Raw genomic sequence first — 20,083 nt, 5'->3', positions numbered from 1 at the left:
TGTGCTTTTAGGAGAGCTTAAATGTGGTAGAGATCCCTTACAGAAGAATGCCAAATAAAGTGGTAATGATGGATCTAGAAACATGGAGATGAAGAATAGGTGGAAAGATTTTGATGGATGTCTGAAATACTAGATCGTTGTTGCGAGGAAAAAAAAGGTGGGGAAGAGTGTCTGTGGAAGAAAGACTTTCTGTATTTAACAAGTAACAATTTGTATCGCATCTCTGAGTACAGGATTTTCATCCTAGCTAAGGCCAACTTTTAAATTGTTGTCAATGCTATCAGAAGTATGAATTGTTGGCTCCTCAGTGGAAAGCCATGTCAAATGTTCTTTCTGACCACAACAGCCATACTTTGGTGCTTGGCAGAGAGGAGCTTTCATACTGTACCAGTTGCACAGCAGCCTGGGACTCACAAATCCTGTTTTTATTTTCTTCAAGCAGCACTGGATGTTCAGAGTGAACAGGATAATGAACTCATTGTCATTGAGTAAATGGACATCCAAATTATGTCCAGAACATAATTACCTTGCTGTAATATGCTTTTATTTTATTTTAAAAATGGCCTTTTACATGTGCTGCTCTTGTCATGACAGACCTTGTCTGAAAGTCTCCATGATGCACTGAATTGTTTAATGCATTTTAAAGTAAGGGCAGAACTGCTGTGCAGAGCAGTGTTTAAGCATGTGGCACAGAATGTCTGTATTGTCTTCACAGTTTCTGTTGTAAGCATTTTGCTTGCCTGTACATTGTCCCAGGGTGGCATGTGGCTAGGAGAGCAATATACCTGTCTAGGAAATAGTTATTTCCCATTCCCCAAAGCCCAAAAGCAGAAAAATTAAGTTTTTACCAAAAAATCATGGCTGCACTTGTATTGGCTTTTAAAGTTAACTTTTCTGTGGGCCTGTAGCAAAAGAATACACTGCCTGTGTTGACAGGGTGGCTATAGGATTCAGGAGGAATGCAGAGCTGTTAGGTTGTATAAATGAGTAATGCCTTGCAACAGTTGGCCTTGACAGCCTTACACTTTCTTAAGCGGATTTACAATCATCTAATATTTGCACACCTCCTTTCAACACTCAAAGCATCAGCTTCTCTTTAGCCACCATAAATCTAGGGCTATTCTTCCAGGAGGAAGTTCTCCCAAGTGGTTTCAATGACCTGAAACGCTAAGTGAGATGACTGCACCTTTAATGAGAGGGATATTTCTTAGTTCATCACCAGCTCTGTCATAAGAGAACATTTGCATTTTTATTTGGCCAACAAGAGTCTCATAATAGCAGTTTCAAATAGAGAAGAGCTGAATGCTGAAGCTCAGCTTTAATTAAGTGTGCTACATCTAGCTTAGCTTCTCTAACAGGCTTAGATGAAGAAATACCAAATAATTAAAGGGATGAAGTAGACTAATGACTAGGAGTTATAACAAAGAACCAAGTCTGATTTCTTTTAATCATGAAATGTTTTTCTTTTTTTTGTGTGTAGACTTGAACATTTCAGCCCTTGTGGCTCAGTTCACTCAGCTGAAGAAAAAAAATTGTTATAATGCTTCTGAAGAAGTGAAAAATAGTTGACAGAAACCTTACAAGACCTTTTATTTTTTTTTGATGTTGCCAGAGGAAAACATGATATGGTGATGGGTATGGATGAATTTTTGAAAGGTTAGTGCTTAGATGGTTGCTGCAAGGACAATTAAAGTTGCTGTAGGTTTGATCTCAAAGAAGTCTGGAAATTTGTTATGGTTCTGTGACAATGCAAATTGTGGTAATTTGTTACCAGAACTCTCTCATGCTGTTTTCACATTCACTCCTTCATAGTGCAGTTGAAGATTATAAAAAAAAGTTGAACAAAAGCCTCTAAATGAATATCAGTTGTAACTAAAAGCATCATTGAAATGCTACAATTCCCAAGAATTTAGTGACCATGGAGCAACACCATGATTTGATTCATACATTTCCAAACTCTGGACAGTGGACCGCTTCCAATCTTTCCTCTTTGTTATCCAAATTTTAATTTCATGCTTTTCACATAACGCGTAAAGTTGTTGTGAGATGCTAATTATTACCTCATGGTCAGCTTCAGACCAGCTCCATAGTGCTGTGGTCCCAATGGACTGCAGGGGAATAAAACATATTGTAGTGCTTTATTCCATCAAATGAAGTGCTTGCAAGGAACACACACCTTCATGGTGGTGCTCCTGCTGTATTACTGTATTCTAAGCAAAAACTTCCCAAAGGAAAGCCACACTTCAAAGAAGCTGAGCAAGGGAATATGAAACACAGATGCTATTGCAAGGCAGGATTCAACTTGAAAAACAGGGAGAACACCACCATCAAGAGAAGTTCAGCAAGCATGGGTTCAGCCTTTTTTTCCATTCTCATGGTAGTGAAATAATTGCAGTAGCTATTTAAATATGTACTATGTCTTTCTATCATGTACTGAAGAAACTGGAGAAGGGTAAGAAACAGAGGGGGATAGTCCAGAGGAAAATGAACAATGGAATAGCACAGAGGAAAGTCATTGTCTACTTAATTTCACTCTGCTGCAAGCTGTTGAGGGCTTTATAGTTTGACAACAATGACAGAGCTGTCATCAGTCCCCACTGTCAAACCTTAGACTTGTGCTTTAACTAGCTCACCACTGGCGACATGAACAGGAGGTTGTGATCAAGTAATGTGTTATGCCTTGTGACAAAGCTGAGGTACACAGAACACCCTGCAGTTGTACAAAGAATCATGAAAATATAAAGAAAAGGATCCCAGAAGAAAATGAGGACTTTTTTTTATTTGCTTAGGAGTTAATTGCAGTTTTTTACTTTTTTTGACTTGTGTGTAGCTGAATTTAAATGCCCTTACACACCAGTAATTTGCTCAGTTTATGGATCTGAAAAAAAAATAAAAAATCTGATTAGTTATGTGTGGAGCTTAGTGTGGCCTATTCCTAGTTATAGAAAGGGAAACTCTAGTGTGAGGTTTTTCAGCACCTCAGGCTGTAATTGTCACCGGTGTGTGTTCTCATTTAATGAGGCATTCAGTACTCTATCACAGAAATGGGAGACTTGTGCACAGTTTGTACCATGGAAATAATTGTCGAACGTGTTCATGCTTGGCAGCTGAATGTTAACTAGTGGTGACCTGTCCTGATGAAGCAAGCAGCTGGCTTTGCTTGACGTGCTGGAAAAGAATAAATTTTATTTTTGTTACAGGTTCAGAAATATCAATTAAGTGTTGGAAATGTGCTTGAGGCTATGAAATGGCCACTTTGATCCAGGATTCCTTGTTGTTTGGACTTGTTCAAGTGGTGAAGTTTGGTATGGCCCCTTGTGGGGATAGCCTGAATAGAATTAACTGTGTTTTAGACAACAGTTATTGTTTTCATCAATACACATGATCATCAAGGCATAGGTTTTCACTTAGGTCCGGTTCAGTGCTCTTGTCCTTTTTGCTGGATCACTTGATTTATTTCACAAGGCAGAAATGGTAAAATACTCACAGAAGCAATGTTACACACTGGAAGCGTGAGTTGTGTGGAAAAAGGCAGGAACCAACTGCCCTGAACATCTCAGATTGGTCTGGGAATCTTGGGCTTGGTGAAAGGAGGGTAAGAAGAGTTGGGAAATTTTGAGTCTTATAAAAAATGGTGCATGATTAAGATTTTGAGAGACTGTAGACACGTAAGTTATATCAGTGACTTACGTGGTTTCCTGGGATTGCTGATTTCATGCAGCAAATTTGTAATTTTGGGAAAGAAAAAATGGGATCTACAGAGAAGAGATTGAAGAGAGATGTGAAGGAAAAAACCAAACATCAAAAGGTTCTAGGTGACATTGTAAACCACCAGACCATATCTGAATGCTTTATCATGTCACTAAAAACTTCCCCTTTCTAGTTTAGTTTATATGCTTCATGGAAATTGAAAATCTGGCCTTGAAATATATTTAGAAATCTCTCAGGATTTGTTGTCTGATATTACAGTAATGTTTTTTCCCTGGGCTTGACAAATACCTCCAAAAAAACCCAACCCTTCAACTGCCTCAAACCACTGGAGTCTTTCCATCCTGTTCTTGTCAGTGAAATAAAAATCTTTTTATTTGACAGGAAAGCTGCTAAGTAAAAGTACCCAAAGCAAATCAATCCTTCCTAAAAATTCTGGAAACAAAATGGAATTGGATATTGAATTGTGGCCATCCTGCCCATATTAGGAAATCAATTACAGTTTTTCAGAAGCCAATCTATTTAAGAGTCAGTTAAATTGTTTACTTTTCTATCCAGGTCATCTCTTTCCTGTCCATTGCATTCTGTCACAGTTATCACTGGTTGCATCTCACTCTATGCTCATAACAAAATGTGTCATACATCATCTCATACACAATTTGTTTGGATTTTCTATTAAAAATGAACAGCCAATATAAAATAAATGCTTGTTTTCAGCCTGCAAAGAATAGAAACAGTTATTATTTGACAATAATATTCACAAAAGCAGCTCACTGATATCACAGCCTGTACCATCAAGGAGCACCCACAAAATACCTGCAAAATGAGGACTAAAATTCTGTAACAGTATCTTGCAAGGTAAAGACCTGGTGAGTTTGCTTTATAAGCTGGTAAAGTTTTCCTGTGGACTGCTCCTGCTAACGTCAATGCTAATGCCTGTCTTTTCAGCTTTGAGTGACAAAGCTACAACAAGGACAAAAAGATTTTCCCTCATTCTACTAAAAAGATTTTCATGGTCTGTGATGTGCAAACTGTAGTTTGGTTTGCTTTTCTTCCCCAGGAAATGTCCAACTGATTAATGTAATCACATTTTACTAAAATCAACTGTGATTCAATCATATTAGATTTTTGCTTTGCTACTTCATCATTTGAAACCCTCTCAGTTATTCTCTTTACCAGTCCCATATTCCTTCATCATTCACCCTCTCAGTTATTCTCTTTACCAGCCCTGTATTTCTTATCCTGATGATGACACATGTTCAGTGAATTAACAGAAATGTTTCCTAGTACAGAGAAAGGTCTGCAGGTGGTGTGCAAGAGCATTAAACCTTTGAGTTCATTTAAGACAGGGTGATGGATGAAGTGATGTGAAATATTTGCAAAGTAGTGTTAAAGCAGCAAGTGCAATGCATTTTGGCAGGAGATAGCAGGCCTATCTAGCAGTACATATCTGACTGAGCAGTAGTACAATGATTCTGCTTTCTCCTTCAAACCCTGATCTGTGCTGTGGATAACCATTTCCTCTTTGGGAGCCCCTTCCTATGTCCCTTTTACCAGTATCAATTTCCCAGTTAGGGTGTTGCTGCAGGTAGATGCCCATGGATAGGTCAGTGAAGTGCTGGTGGTTTTTAGCAGGGTTTTTATTGCTCTCCTGCAGCATATAGCTGGTTCACAGGCTCTGAAGGAGTTTAGTTACTGAGTCCACTTCTCATTTGCTCTTTTGAGACTGTTTACCCCACAAAGTGGGACCAATACTGCATTACTTTTTACTTGCCTTTCCTAGGCCATCTACATACCACCAAATAAGGAAAAAAATGAGTTGTCTCTGATTTTTATGGTCTGGGTAAAAGTTGGCAAGGCATTATTTACTTGTGCTCTATACAGTTACTTGAAGATGCATTTCCTGATCTGTGGAGATGGGATGCACAGTCCAAATTCCCCTTCACTTTGTTTCCAGTGCAATGAGTGGGTGACTTCGTCCTGTTTCCTTGCAGCAGAAAATACAGAAAATAAAATTCTGTGCCAGAATCTTTGAGAACTAAGCCTGGGTATCTTACAGTCACATTATGCATATAAGGTTTTTGTTGCTTCCTAATGGAAGCACAACGTGATGGGCATTGTAGCAACAGAGAGTCATTGTCCTGGAGAGCTTAAGTTGAAACAGATGTGTTAGAAGTGGGGGAGGAAGAAGAAAGACACAGAATAGCAGCATGGGTTTCCCAGATTTGCTTGGCTGGCAGAAACTTGGACTAGAACTCAAATCTCAAGGCCCCTAGCTCATTGCTTTTTTTGGGCTGGATCCTGCTCTCTGTTTATACCCCTCGTGACATCTGTCTCATTTTTGAGACTTGCCAGGTAGGTTGAAGAAAAGAAATTAGCGAGACATTACCACTGCTGTATCCCTAAGTTCCCAAAACCACAATTGCAATTATTTTTTTTTTGAATGGGGAGGAATAACACTGGTTTTTTTTTTGTTTTGGGGCTTTTTTTTAGCATTCCGTTTTGGTGAAATATTCCAGTCACAGGATTGACTATGCATGACTTGTATGCAAGCATCAGGTAGGAATGGTTTTATAGTCTAGGATGCATTTTCCTACTCTGAATTTTTCAGCTCTGTTATCATGTTAGCAGTGTAGCAACTTGCTGAGAGTGGCAGGGAAGCCAGTCACAAGAGTACTGCATTTTCTGTTGCTTCTGGTCCCCAAGGTCTGGCAAGCAGGAAGGCTCGGGTTGCTACAAAGCCCTGGTCTGTGTTTGACAGCTTGGTTCTGGCTGAGAGCTGGCAAGGGTTTTGGCAGCCTCTCTGAAAGGGATTTGAATCCCACTGTGGGCTTAATGGTAGATGCAGTGCAATCCGGTTCCACGGAAAGTTTCTTTCCTTGTGTAACCAATTACATTTTCTTCCTGCTCCACAGCCTGTATAGTTTGATCACAATTAGATGGGTGATGGGGGCTTGGGTGGGCAAGGGGAGATCAGGTGAAATAGGGCTCAGTAAGTAATGTCACTTACAGGGACTAGTCTGGCATTTATTTTTGGCTGATGGCAAAAGTTTTACCTCAGAGCCAGAGATTCACAAAATACAACGTTTATTGTAACATCCTAGCCTGGGGCAGGCGGAAAGTGACTTGCCAGGAAAAAGAGTTAAATAGAGGAGAAGCTTTTAACTTCTTAGTGCTTGGAGTTTCCTGTGAAAGGCTTGGTGTACATGAGACATATGATGCTATTCCTCTATAAGCCATTGTTTGCATGGACAACGCTCCTTGTAGGTCTCCTTGTAAGTGGACAATTTCTGTTTGTTTGCTGCTGCCTAAAAGTCTTTCAGAACTGCTTCTCCCTAAATGGAGATAAACAGGTCTCTAGTAGCAAAGATAAAGGATCAGAGGAGACACATGAGATTGCAGAGGTGGTCAGACACATAAGGAAAGGAAACCAGAAGGTACTTTCTGAAGTGTAATTTCTGCTTAGTATTATTTATCTGGTTGATTAGTCTCACTTGCTAAACATACTAAAGCTTTTAGGATTTAGTATGCATTCTTATCCATTAGTTTCTGTTCCCCCATACCTGATACAGACAGTGTAAGGCAGGTGTGAATCACTGGGAGCCTCTGCCAGATCACTCCCTTGTTTTTCAGCATTTGCTCTAGAGTCTAAATGCTGGAATTGTGTATTGGCTTAGAAATGCTCCTGTCTTCAAAGAGTGAAAGGCATCAGCTTCCCTCACAATGAGGTAAAGCTGCATGACCAAGGCATTCTGGGAGCAGCTGTGAGTTTCTTGATATTGGAGATACCAGATGTTATCTCAGTTTTGCCATTTTTGGATCTGGATGTCTGCCACAGGAGCCTTCTTCCACAGCACTGAAGAAGCTGGGGAGCAACAAGTGTTGCTGCAACTTGCTTATGAGGGGCAAACAATAATCTCTGTGCCTGTAGTATGTACTGCAAAAATGAGATTAAATTAAGAAGAAAAACCCAACAACAAACATAACTTGTACGTCAGGTCCTTTATATATGTATTTAATACAAAATTCACCAGCTCTGTGTAAATTGCACAATGAAATAGTGGGACTAAAAAATGAGGAGTCTGTCAGCCATCCTGAATTATACTGCATGAAGTAGTAATCCCCACTGTTTGTGTGACTTTGAAGCATTATTCTGAGTACTTAAGGAAGGGAGGCATTTTTTTCTTCTAGAAGAAATAGCCATAATTACCTCACTGTTACAAGAAGTGACCTGTTTCATTCTGTGGCCGCTTGCCTGGAGGAGAAGGTCATTTGCCATGACACTTTGATAAAATCTCTGGAATTAAAAACTTTGAGTACACAGGCCATCAGGCATACATTAGGTTCTGGAAAATACTCATAAAACTAAATGAGGCATGTGGAGATGAGTGCAGCAACCTTTATTGCCGTGATTAAGTATCCAGTTTTGTTGCTTCATTTGACTCTCTGATTTCACATAGCCTCTGCTCATGGCATCACCTCCACTCACTGCATCTATTTTGTGTCATTTTGAGGAAATTGCAACAGGGGCTTAATATAGACCTCTGTGGCAAGCAGAATATAGATGCTTTAAAACATTCAAATGTAAAAATCCTGTTCTTGTTGGCAGGGTTATTCTTGGGTAAAAGGTCTTGATGAAGAGGGGAATATCCATAGGGAGCTCTAAGGGGAAAAAGAACAGATGACAATGGTATTGCAAGAGAAACCCAAGAGCTAGTTGAGGGTTTTTTCCTGCTGAAAGGTTTTTATTAAGCACCTGGAAGGCATCAAATACATCTCAGAAGTACCTGGAGTCAATTGACTGGCCTTGAAAACAGCTTGTATGTGGGAGAAGAATGGACAGTTACTAGAATGGCTTTTATGTTTAGGATAGCTGAAAGAGGAACCTATTTATGCTTGATCCAAAGGGAGTGTGCTGAGTGGCAAATGGGGCTTTTTGACTCTAAAGGTAAAAGCCTTACTTTTGCTATTAAAATCAAATGGCTCAAGAACTCTCTCTAGTATTTTGAAGTAAAAGCCACTGTTTGAGAAGGACATCTATCTATCAGTCATGCCTCCTCAGGATGCATCCAAAAGAAGGGGAGAGAAATCACTTTGGACTGCTATGTTTTCTGTTTATGCTTAATCTGTTTCTAAAACTATCTGTTGCTTGAATCACCTGTTGGAATTTGAAGGCTTTAATTGGGAGCTCCTGAGGTTTTCCTTACCTGTTGTTCCTGTGAAATGCATGATGAGGAATGGCAAACACTGCTACAGCTTTAAGTGCTCAACTTCCCAGTACTCCAGGGGTAACCAAGCTTACCATGAAAATGTGATAAAACTAATTGGGATCTGCAATCCACAAATATGAATGGGATTGCATCCTATCTTTTCTGATCAGAGAGATCTCATCTTTTGGCTTTACTCTGTAAGTTTCTGGTCTTACCCAGTAAGACCAGATTTACAGTACTGCAAAACAATGCATCATGCATTACAGATGAAGCGCAGCAAGAACTGCTAGTGAGACCTAGAAAGCAAACAGCCCACTAGCAAAAAGCATCTGACCTGTAACCATTGGAACTTTTATTTCAGTTTCTTCCAGTCAGGACCACAGTGGAATATAAGCAGTGGACTACCAAGTCCAAGTGATCCCTATTTTGGTGAGAAACTGAACAATTCTTAGCTATTTTTATCCCTGGATGCCTAATTAGAATAACTGCAGAGATATACCTTAATACATCGTTGAAAGAAGTCCAGACATTTACTGATATCACCAATAAAATAAACTTTAAAAAGCAAAATGAAAGAAAGCAACAGCAGCCTTAATAAAAGCATTTTCAGTGCTAGGGTAATAAGTACATCATAACACTAGCAGAAAGATGGTGGATTTCCTGGAAGGATTTAGATGAAATAAATATTGTGCACTGCAGATGCCAACCAGTAATGTTAATACATCATGCTATATTAGTCAATGGCACACTGACAGGGTCACCAATTCAGAGGGGTAGGAAATGGTAACTTATCTGGAAACACTTGTTGCACTAGTAAGATGCTGGATGTTATTCAGCCACTGATGCAGCCTACTTGGATCTGTCCTCAAAAGAAGTGCTGATGGATATTCCAGGATCACACTTAAATTATTGCAGACTGAAAATATTGCAGGCAGCATCCTGCAAGAAAATAATCTGTGGATTTACCAAAGGACTGAGGTTTCCCTGACATACAATGTGTTGGTGATAGGAGGTCCAGATTTTGTGCAAGTACCATATATTCAAGACACCCAGTCTGTGACAACTGGTAACATGATGATGCAATAATGCTAGCTAGGATACTTGCACCTGGAAAAATGTCTGAGGAAAAGATGAGATTTCCATAGTGTGGGAAATGGTCTGCTCCATTTTTAAGGCATTATGAAAGTCCTGATAGTAGCAGTCTTGACACAGTAACTTTATTTGATGAATTCAAGATATTTTAGTGCTCCTTTTTGACTCAATCTTCAAAATAATTCTTCAGTAATACGGAACAGAGTAATTTGTTTCCATCACTCTTGCTTTTGCTCACTAATGAAAACTGCCCAAAAAAAGCTATTTGTGAGTTTTTTTTAATACCTCATCCAAGTCTTCAAGAGCAAAATTTCTAATTTCTCCTGGGTGACTAAGCCCCTTGTCTTGTGCAAGAGAGTGTCTTGTAGGCAAATTGAGTAACAACTGTCTTTAGTTTTTGATCTCTTGTTTTTTTGTTCTGGTCATGTTCATCTTACCTTCGTTGCCCTTTGCACCTTAAATGATATAGTTTATGCAGAGGGGATTGTCACTTCAGAGCTTAAGTCTGAGAGGGTGGGACTGACCTTCGGGAATCTGTGTTGGTTTTTGTTAGATCCCTGCTCCTCACATGCCACCAGGGTAAAATACAATGCAATGGTTGTATTGGCTTTCTCAACTAAAAAAAAAAATACAGACATTTCCTAGTGCAAATTGTTTGAGACACTGACTTCCTACCCCTCAGTGCTTGCTCTTTACTGATCTAATGTAGCAGTGACTGACTCAGAGGGTGATGTCTGGCTGCAGATGTCAGCAGAAGTAATTGCTGTGATAGATATGGACTTGAGTGTTTTTAAGCAGGCACAAATTGTGCCTTGTGCAATAACTGTACCTGTACATTTTATAAAGGCTTTTTGTTACAAGAAAGCATAGGAAGGAGAACATGGTGCCTGAGGAGGATGTGCTCTGTCGTGTTTTCATATTTCTCCTCAGAGATCAGCCTTGACAGGTGAATGAGTATCCTCTGCACAGGGCATGCAAACTGCTTGTCAGAAATCATGGGAATTGCAAAGCACAGAGACAATGGCACATAATTTCATTGTTTAGCGTTTTCTGAATTCTTTACCTGCTACCTTAACTGTTAAATTCATCATATTTGATGTTGTTATCCCTGTGTATTATTCCAGGTTCACTGTGGGTTGTTTTTCCCTTGGAAATTTACTGCTGCTTTACAGGGTGGCTGTTTCTGGTTTTCCATCCAGCGTATTGAGAGGCTACGTAAAGTGAAGCTCCTGTTTACTGTTGATCATGAACATTCACTTCATAAGTGACTTGAGAATATTGCTTGGCCAATGGTGAGCTCCTCTGAGCTCTCAGGGTTTGGGATTTTTCTCTGTTGCTTACCTTCTACTGCTTTTTCCTACCAGTTTTCTACTACAGCTGCTGCTATGTTGCTTATGAGAGTAAAGTTGCTCAGAGTCTGCATCTTTGAGTAGAAGGTGAGACAATGCATTTAAACATCAGATAGCAAGAACATAACTCTAAGTTCTGCTTGCGTTCTTGTGTATATACATTTTAAGTGTATCACCAAAAATTAACCCTGACACCCAGTATTTTTGGGTTTGCTAATTTCATCTTGGCTGCTCCAACTGCTAAATACACAACTGAGGAACTTTCTGTAATTATTGCAGAATGTAAGTGTAGATGTTAATTTTTAAGGGGAAGGAATCTTGTTTCACAATGTCAGTGTTCCCAAGAGGTACAGGCAAAACTCCCTTTATTTCCATGTGAATATCAGCTTCTAGGAAAATCCATCATTTGGGGTTTTTTTAACTTACTTAAAAAAAACCTCCAACATTTATTTTTGTATGGCACCAAGTACTCCACAAAATGCCTATTATCAATTTTGGAAGAAAACACATGTTATATTTGTCTATTTGAGAGTTCTACTCTCTGCATAGAAAGGAACAGAGGAAAAACTTTAGTAAAACTAAACTGTCCTGTGCAAACAGGATCCAGAATTTGCTGCTTTGAGCTGTGTCCTATAATAGTAAATGAAGATTCACTCATGGAATGACTACATTAGGAAGGGTTTTTTTATTTTTATTTCTTCCTGCAAGGGATGGCAGCAGGTAAGCATACATTTGATTGTGTTCTGAGCTTCTGACCAAAGACACAAGGTCAATGACTTTCTGCCTGTCCTATGAGTCCAAATGAAATTTGTTTTATAGTTGGGAAAGAATAGTATGTTTATACTAGTAAGGGCTAATTCCAAAGTAATCTTGGAGAAAAATTGGAAGATGTTTGGGAAATCAAAGCCAAGTGGTGTCATCTAATCTGAGATCCTGGCAACAGCCTTGTGAAAGAGTCAGATCTTGTAGTGAGTGAGTGCTTTAATAAAAACATTAGTTTTAAAGCCTAGTGTTGATGTTCCTGATCTTGGCTGTCTTGTTTCTACATTTCTGTATCCATTTGCCACACTTTATCATTGCTTTATCTACTGAAGCTCTATTCTTTGTCTTCTAATGCTTTCTCAGTTCTAAGGAATTAGTATAGTTTGGAGCACATATTACCTGGGTGACTGTTCTTTCCTCAGTCAGAACACAGTGAAATCAGCTTCCTTCTGTGTGTCCAGAATAACCTTGTTTGGTTTTTCATAATAATTTTAGTACAACTCTAGACTCAACAATCTGAACTTGAAGGAAGTAGACCAGATAAAATTGTTTGGACTCTTACAAGAGGAAGAGAAATTCTCTGCTGAATACTGACATCCAACCTAAACATGAGGTTATTCTGAGCACTTGAACAGAAAGAGAGAAGTGATGAAAGGCCTTTTTTTTTTTTTTTTTTAAATTGAGTATTATCACAATTTCTTGGGATTTGATGTATGATGACACACACATCTTAAGAGTTCTGCATTAGTCCTAGATATCCAGACTAGAAAACAGAACATGTAGCTAGGAATTATGATATCAAGAGCGACTATTGTTGCATGTGAGGTTCAGTTACCAAGCACGGGGATGGAGCAAGTTATTAGGCAGGGAAAGCAGAAAAACCAACAAACTGGTAAAGAATCTTTTGCTGCAATTGGGGGAAGCGGATATGTACATGGCAGGATGCCCATGGGTTATTTGAGATAAAATCATTGCCAGCAGACAGCTAGATTTTTTATGGATTTGAAGACCCAGAAATTATTGAGACATTTTTGATAACTTTGAGCAGAAGTTTCCTGTATGTGGAAGGAAGAACTTAACACTTTTCAAACCATTTTCAACATGTCAGGTTTTGGCCCTGTCACTGAGCACTTACTTGCATGTCAGTGCTTTATGGCTGTTATTGTAAGCAGCTTTACTCATTTGTGAAACATCTTGCAGAATCTGTCCCTAGGGAAACAGTAAAGATTTAAGCCACTATTCTGGGTGCTGTCTCTTGATTCTGTGTGTGACTTGTCCTTTTCTTGCTGAGAACTAAAGATACAGGAATATATTTATTCAGTGAGCTGTACTTGTGCTTTCTAACTTGTGGCCTTAAATTTTGATGACACTTGCTATTTGAGATTACAGTTCATTCCTTATTGTCAGCCGTACTATTGAATAAACAAAGGAAATAGTGGTAAGCCAGTACTCAAAAATATCCAACAAAAGTTAAAACACTAGTGTTAAAAAAGAATACTGTCCCTTCCAAGATAATCCAGGCTCTGGGGAGGGAAATGACAGAGTTTGTCTCTGAGTGAGTTAATGATAAGGTGAATTGATTTCCATGAAAATGAGAATAGGAAATGACTGTCCAACTTCTTCTATTGAAGAACATAACCAGTGAGAATAGGATGAGAAGATATTTCCTGAAATGTAAAGTGAATTTAGTACAGTCTTCTATGTTTTTATTAGACAGAATCTGCAGGGGCAGCAGATGCCTCCTGAATTTAGTTATACAGAAAAAAAAGTGGTGTTTTTTCCTGCTTGCTTAGACTTTTTCCCACTTTTCTAACCAGACTGCACAGATGTCTGCAGAGAAGTTGTGTTCCAAAGACTGTGTATATGTATGTTTATATGGATACTTGCCTTAGGAACATGTTTGCCCAGAGAAAGAGGATTACCTTTGGAACTGCTTGCACTTGGGCAAGGTAATTCCATGCTTGAGCAGGGCCAAACTATCTGTGGCAAATGCAGAATTCCTCCTTCCTGTTTGATTGTTTGGTAAAATGTTTCTAGTTTTTGTCATTAAATGTTCTGGCAAAAACAATGTGTTGTTCTTCCAGAGGCCAAGATTCAGAATCTTAGTTCCCTGCCATCCAAAAGCCAAGACTTTGAAGTGTCTCAGTCTTAGGTTTGGTATCTAAGGAGTTAGATAGGAGCAATTCTGACATGAGCTGGTACCTATTGGCACCAAAACAGGCTTTTCTTTGCCCTCATTTTGCATTGCATGGAGTTGGACAAGCTGTTTCCAGTTATAGGCCTGCTCCTACTGTTTTTTTCCTAATGTAGCTAATAAATGACTGGATATTGATGATGCACACGTAAAAAAGACAGCTCAGGCTGAAGGATTTCGATGCTCATAAAACTGCAAGTATGAACTGGTTTATGCTCTAAACCTCAACTTTAGAAGGGTATCTGTTTATGGTTAGCAAACCATAAACAGAGAGAAAGAACAGGAGCAAGTGACCACCCATGAGCCAAGTAAGGAAGGAAAACTGATTGCAAAGGGTCTCCTCATTGTTACTGTTTGTAGTTTTGTATTGATAGCCAGACTTCACATGTGCAGTTGTTCAAGGATGTGAGTGGCTTTGCAGCTCAGCTTTTGAAAGCACCTGCGTTGTGGGCACGAGGCTGTGAGCTGCATGCTCGAGCAGGTCTGGCACAGGACCAGGGGGTTGAGTCAGTGCTGCAGCCAGCAGTTCCACTTTGCCCTGTGGCTTGCTTCCTGTGTGTCCCTGTGCTTAGGAAGTACATTGTACCACTCTCCTTTCTCTACGGTAGCTGGAAATTTCCCTGGGGTTACTTCTCTCTTAAGAGAATAGCACAGTAACAGAAGAGTAATTTCCTATAATTTAAACAAGAGGTCTTTTGTCTTAATATGGCTGTTGTTCAGATAAAGACACAGAACTGCAGAGACAAATGTTACAGAAGGTTAAATTTTTATATAATGTCTATAACTATGATGCATAAAGTGAGGCTGCCATACGTACGGGTGCCTCAACAGAGCAGGCATGGTCCTTGATGGTTGCAGGCTTTCCAGCCCACTAAAAAATGTTTTTTCTAGTGTGTCATTCTGGCTGTTCTCCCTCTGAGCCTGAATTTGGCAGCCAAGCAAACTGAAGGCCAGCATAGGTACCCTGCTGTACATGTGTTTAATTCTGTCCTCACCATCTAAAGTTTGTGCACGTTTATTTTCTCTTCCTGAGCAGCCATGTATGATACACCCTGTTTATTCTTAAAAAATTACATTGGCAGAGAGTCAGCAAGACGTAGTGGTTTTTTCAAACTGGTATGGCTCCTGGGAGCAGCTGAATTTTGGTGGGGTTGCAGCATGCTGTTCCAGATGCTGAGGACCTCTGTTGGCCAAATCTCTCCATTTGGCAGTGAGATCACAGGAATGAATTTGCTCTGCCTCTTCCTTGCTTTATCTCTGTGGATTTCTTTTCCAGAGGCAGGAGCAGGGACCAGCCCTTGTGTTTAATGGCTTACTTAGTTCTCTTTTCTGGCTGGTTATCTCATGAAAAGCTGGGAAGCTGAGGAAAGTGCCTTGGGTTTTCCCATTACATTCATAAATATACTAACTGGTGCAGGCCCCAACCCTTCCTGCAGCACTAGTGAGAAGCAGAGTTAAGAGGTCTGATTCAGTATGGATAACCAGGTACTTGCATCATTTTTTTTGCTGTTAAAAGTAGAAGCTTCTCCCGTACAGTGGTGTTCCATTTATCACTGCTGCAAGCTACGACATCTCACCTGCTATGCTATGTAAATATTCTTCAGACATCATCTATTGAAAAACCTGATAAATCTGAGGAATAAACCAGAAAACTGATTGCTTTCAAAAGGTTGTACCTATTCTGGGGATTTTTTAGTGCTTTCACTTTGGGTGGAGCTGGAACCAGCAAACAGAGAATTGTGAAAAATGGGTCATAGGAAGCAAGTCGGTGGGAGTGTGTCTGTATCTGTCCAAGCTGCACTCATCAGATGCTGAGATTGTAATGCAAAACAATTTTCTAGCTTCTACAGACCTTCCAGCTCCAGTCATTAGCAGAACACCACGTGCCTGGTATGTGTAGCTGAAAATGTGCACGGTTTTGTTGTTAGTGTGTACAGTAGGCTGAACCCTGCTTGGGCTTCAAAGTGCGATGTTGTGCCATCTTCAAATATCATTATTAGTCATGTTTTTCTTATGACCTCATTGTGGTACCGAGTTAGAAAGTGCTTTTTGTCTCGTGATGGGGATCTGAAAGAAGAGACCAGGAAACACAGCATCTAGGATTTTCCGAGAGAGGCTGATTCCACCTAAAACCAATACTGTGCTGTGGTGGAAGGGAAGGACGGAGGTTACATGTCATCCACTGCCCTCTCTGAGTAAGAAGAGGAGCAGAGTGCAGCCTCATGATTCCTGAGTCACCCGGCAGCAAGCATCACTCCTGCCGTCCGGGGTGCAGCTCCCCAAACCCAATTGCGGCTGCAGTTTCCATCCTAATTCCCTGATCTCTGTTGTGCAACAGTCAGAGCTGAGCTTTTGGACCCTCGTGGTGCGGGCCCATGGATGGATAAAACCCCGAGCCCTTTTAAAGACAGCTCCGCCGTGCCAAATTGCAGAGGTGCTGTTGGAAGTAGACGAGTCGGGGCCGCTCGGAGTGTGCTCAGCATCACAGGCACAAAGGAGAAAGGAGAGGGGGCGGGCAAACCTCTGCGTAGGATCTCGGGCTGTCCGAGTGTCCCCTTGGAGCGTGGCAGGGCTAGGGACAGCAGGGAGCCCGGCTCCCGGCGGGTGTCCCGGCGCTGGCATTCCCCGAGCGTCTGGGAGGGAAGGCAGGCGCGTTCCTCCGGCAGCGCAGCCGGCGGCGCGCCCCGGGGCTGCCAGCTGCCCGTGAAACCCGAAACCCGGGGGCTGGCCCTGCCAGGCCGCCCCGGCCCCTCGGCCGGCGCACACAACACATCGCACATTATCCATCACCCTCACACGCCGCCGCCCCGCCCGCCGCCGCGGGCTGGCCCCGGCGCGGCTCCCGGGGCAGCGCGGCAGCCCCCGTGGGATGGTGGCGGCCCCGCCTGCGCACAGGTCGCCTCAGCTGAGGGAGGGGGCAGCAGAAGAAACTTGTGAGCGCAGCCGGGCTGAAATCAGCTGGTGCCGAGCGTGCCCCGAGCCGCCGCCGCGTGTATGGGGGAGCAGGGCGGCCCTGCGTGAGGGCGGCCGGAGCCCGGAGAGGGGCAGCGCCGGGGTGAGTACTGCCGGGGAGGGTGGGTGAGTTCTGCTGGGGTGGGTGAGGGAGTTCTGCTGGGGTGGGTGAGGGAGTTCTGCTGGGGTGGGTGAGGGAGTGCTGCTGGGGTGGGTGAGGGAGTAACGCAGGGTGAATGCCGCCCGGTACAACCCGGTTCTGCCTTGCGGACAACCCCGCGTCTGAGCGGGACGAGGCGCTGCTGCCGGCCGGGGAGCGGTGGCAGCAGCTGTGTGTGTGAGAGACAGCTGTTCTTGTCTGCTCTCTCTGTGTGTAGGCATCTTTCAGTGCTCTACTGTGATGTTATTTCTTAGCAGCGCTAAATACTTCCTAACAGGATCAGTTTGTGTTGGTTTCAGGGGTACAGGCTGAGTGAGGGTCATCTGACCACTTGTTGACTTGAATATAAGTCAAAGCCCTCTGTGCTTTGTAAAGTCTTGGGCTTGTGATGGTTGTCTTGAAATCTACGTAAGTATCTGTAGCAGGATCTGAGAGATAAGGTTCTCATTGGGACAGATCTTGAAATGAGGACTTTACCTAACGCTTAAGTGATTATGGTCTTCCATGGATTTTTAGAGCCACTGAGTGGATTTCTTTTTAATGTAAGGGAGTAGCTCTCTTGTCTTTTTTCTTCGTTGGGAAGGAAATTGAAGGTAATATTTGTCTCTATCTTCCTTGCAGCAATATGCATGCATGTTGTCAGTTTGGGAGTTTTCTTCTTTCAATAGGGTGGAGAGTATTAAATAATTCATGTTTGATGATGTTTGAATTTTTTTTTCAACAGATGAGTAGAAGTAAACAGCAGTGGGTTTTTTTGGATAGATACCTTTGTCCTGAATAGGTAGAAATAAAAAAAAAAAAATCAAAAAAATCCTGTGTAGTACAGTGACTTCATAACACAGAATTTATATGATACTAATCTGAATTCTGTTTGTCTGTTAAATAGCATAGTTGCTGGCAGAGGATGATGATAACTCTTCGATTAGCTGGTATTAAAATGCTGTTAAGTCCTGTTGCATGGTAGTTCTCTACCTAGGAGGTGACAGTAACTTCTGTACATTCAGGATTTCTCCTGAGGTAAGAATTAAGGGAGTGGGACTGAGCAGCAAAGTATCTTGTCCTAGCTAAAAATCATTTAAGTGGAGTCTCAAAGTCACAGAAGACATGTAGAGTTACAGGCAGAGGTGGAGAGAAGGAAGGATTGAGAGTCAAGTGCTCGTTTCCAGTCCCACAAAATTTTCATGTCGTGGCAGGTTTTGTTATTGCAAAAGGGATCTTCTAGTACGTGATAGAGTGACTTAATGTTAAAAATAAATGTGCTTAGAGCTTGTTTCTTTGTGTGTAGTATCTGAAGTTATTAGACTGCCTCTTCTTTGGTTGTTGCCCTGTCTCTCTGCTGTATTTTTCTTCTCCTGTTCTTTACTTATTTTCAGTCTTTAATGAAACTAACTAGGTTTAGTTTGGAGTATATGGGGTGCCCCTCCCAGAAATTCCAAATCAAACAACATTCCCAACCCCCCCCCCCCCAACAACATGGTAATTAAATAAAAAATGTAAAGCTATGTAGAAAATTCAACTGAAAACATGATTCTGTGTGGAAGGCATGATTACTTGGTGCTGCAAGGCTGCAAGGTTATGTGCTGCTGGGGTCAGGTGAGAGGGAGGCTGTGGGTTGCTCCTTTGACACGTGCCTCTCCTGTGTTTGTGGAACAGTTCATGAAGATCACTTCTATTAATGGCTCTGTGACTAGGTTCATTTTTCTGGAGATGGAGTTTAGAAAGACAGAAATTAGGATTCCTTTAAGAAATGGACCAGGTAATAGTTTGAAGTCCTGATAAGGTCATGTCTTCAGAAGCAGCCAGAATCAAAACTCTCTGTGACCTCCATGTGCAGCTGTAGCACACAAGCATGTCTTACTGCTTGATTCAAAATCTTGGGTGTTTTTTTTTAAACACACCAGCTGGAAGAAAATAAGAGGAGTTGAAATTCATGGGGGGTAGTTTGAAGTGATTTGCATCTTCTGACTTCAGCTGTCTTCTGTGTAGACTTGTGTTTATTGTGATCTTATGGCCTTTGGAAGTATGCTTCATTCTTGGAGCTGTTAACTGGCTTTCTCTATATTGGACAGAGGGAATGCTTGATACAATTTTTATTTTAAAGTAATCTCCTGGAATAGAGTGTGATGCTTCATCATATTGGGGTGGCATTTGTGTGTACGCCATTTTGAGGGTGAATCTATGTTAGCTTTCAGACAGGGTGAAAAACAAAAGGTTGTCTTGTCTTGTCTTGGTGTTGTAAACCAAGAAAAATACAGCAAGAGTGTATCTGGTACAGTTCCAAGTTTGGAACTTGGCGTTCTGTTATGTTGAAGACTCCAGGTAAGGCGAATGGCTGATAGTGTTGGATGATAAGGAAACACACAGCTTTTAATGCCATTTGCTGCTCTACTGCCAGTCTTGTGAGAGATAGAAACTTAAAAAGGCAATAGAGGCCAAATTTTCAGCTTAGATTATTTTCCTTCATGTAAGACTGTGGAAAGTGTGAGTGGAGAATTTAGTGTGTCAGTTTCTATAATGCTAAAGCAAAAATTTCAAGTTAGAATTGTTTTTTATAGTTGCTGCCTGCATTTATTTAGAAAAATCTTGATTAAGTTGCACTTTTTAAATTGAAAGCACTCAAAAATACATGAAAATACCAGGCACCTCAAAGATGGAT

The 20,083-nt window shown here is 41.1% G+C and overlaps 1 protein-coding gene across 1 annotated transcript in view; it reads left to right on the top strand.

The window, feature by feature from the left end:
• The first annotated feature begins 17,178 nt into the window (after window positions 1-17,178).
• The window catches only part of ARHGAP24 (Rho GTPase activating protein 24), a 183,987-nt gene continuing 181,082 nt past the window's right edge, over window positions 17,179-20,083 (top strand). Inside the window, exon 1 of the mRNA XM_015625319.3 lies at window positions 17,179-17,370. The gene's annotated coding sequence lies outside the window, so the exon portion shown is untranslated. The remainder of the gene's footprint in view (window positions 17,371-20,083) is intronic.

The sequence above is a fragment of the Parus major genome, chromosome 4 (genome assembly GCF_001522545.3).
Source record: "Parus major isolate Abel chromosome 4, Parus_major1.1, whole genome shotgun sequence".
Classification (NCBI taxonomy): domain Eukaryota; kingdom Metazoa; phylum Chordata; class Aves; order Passeriformes; family Paridae; genus Parus; species Parus major.
Note: the sequence above shows the minus strand (reverse complement) of the source record. Positions and strands in the feature narration are given on the sequence as shown.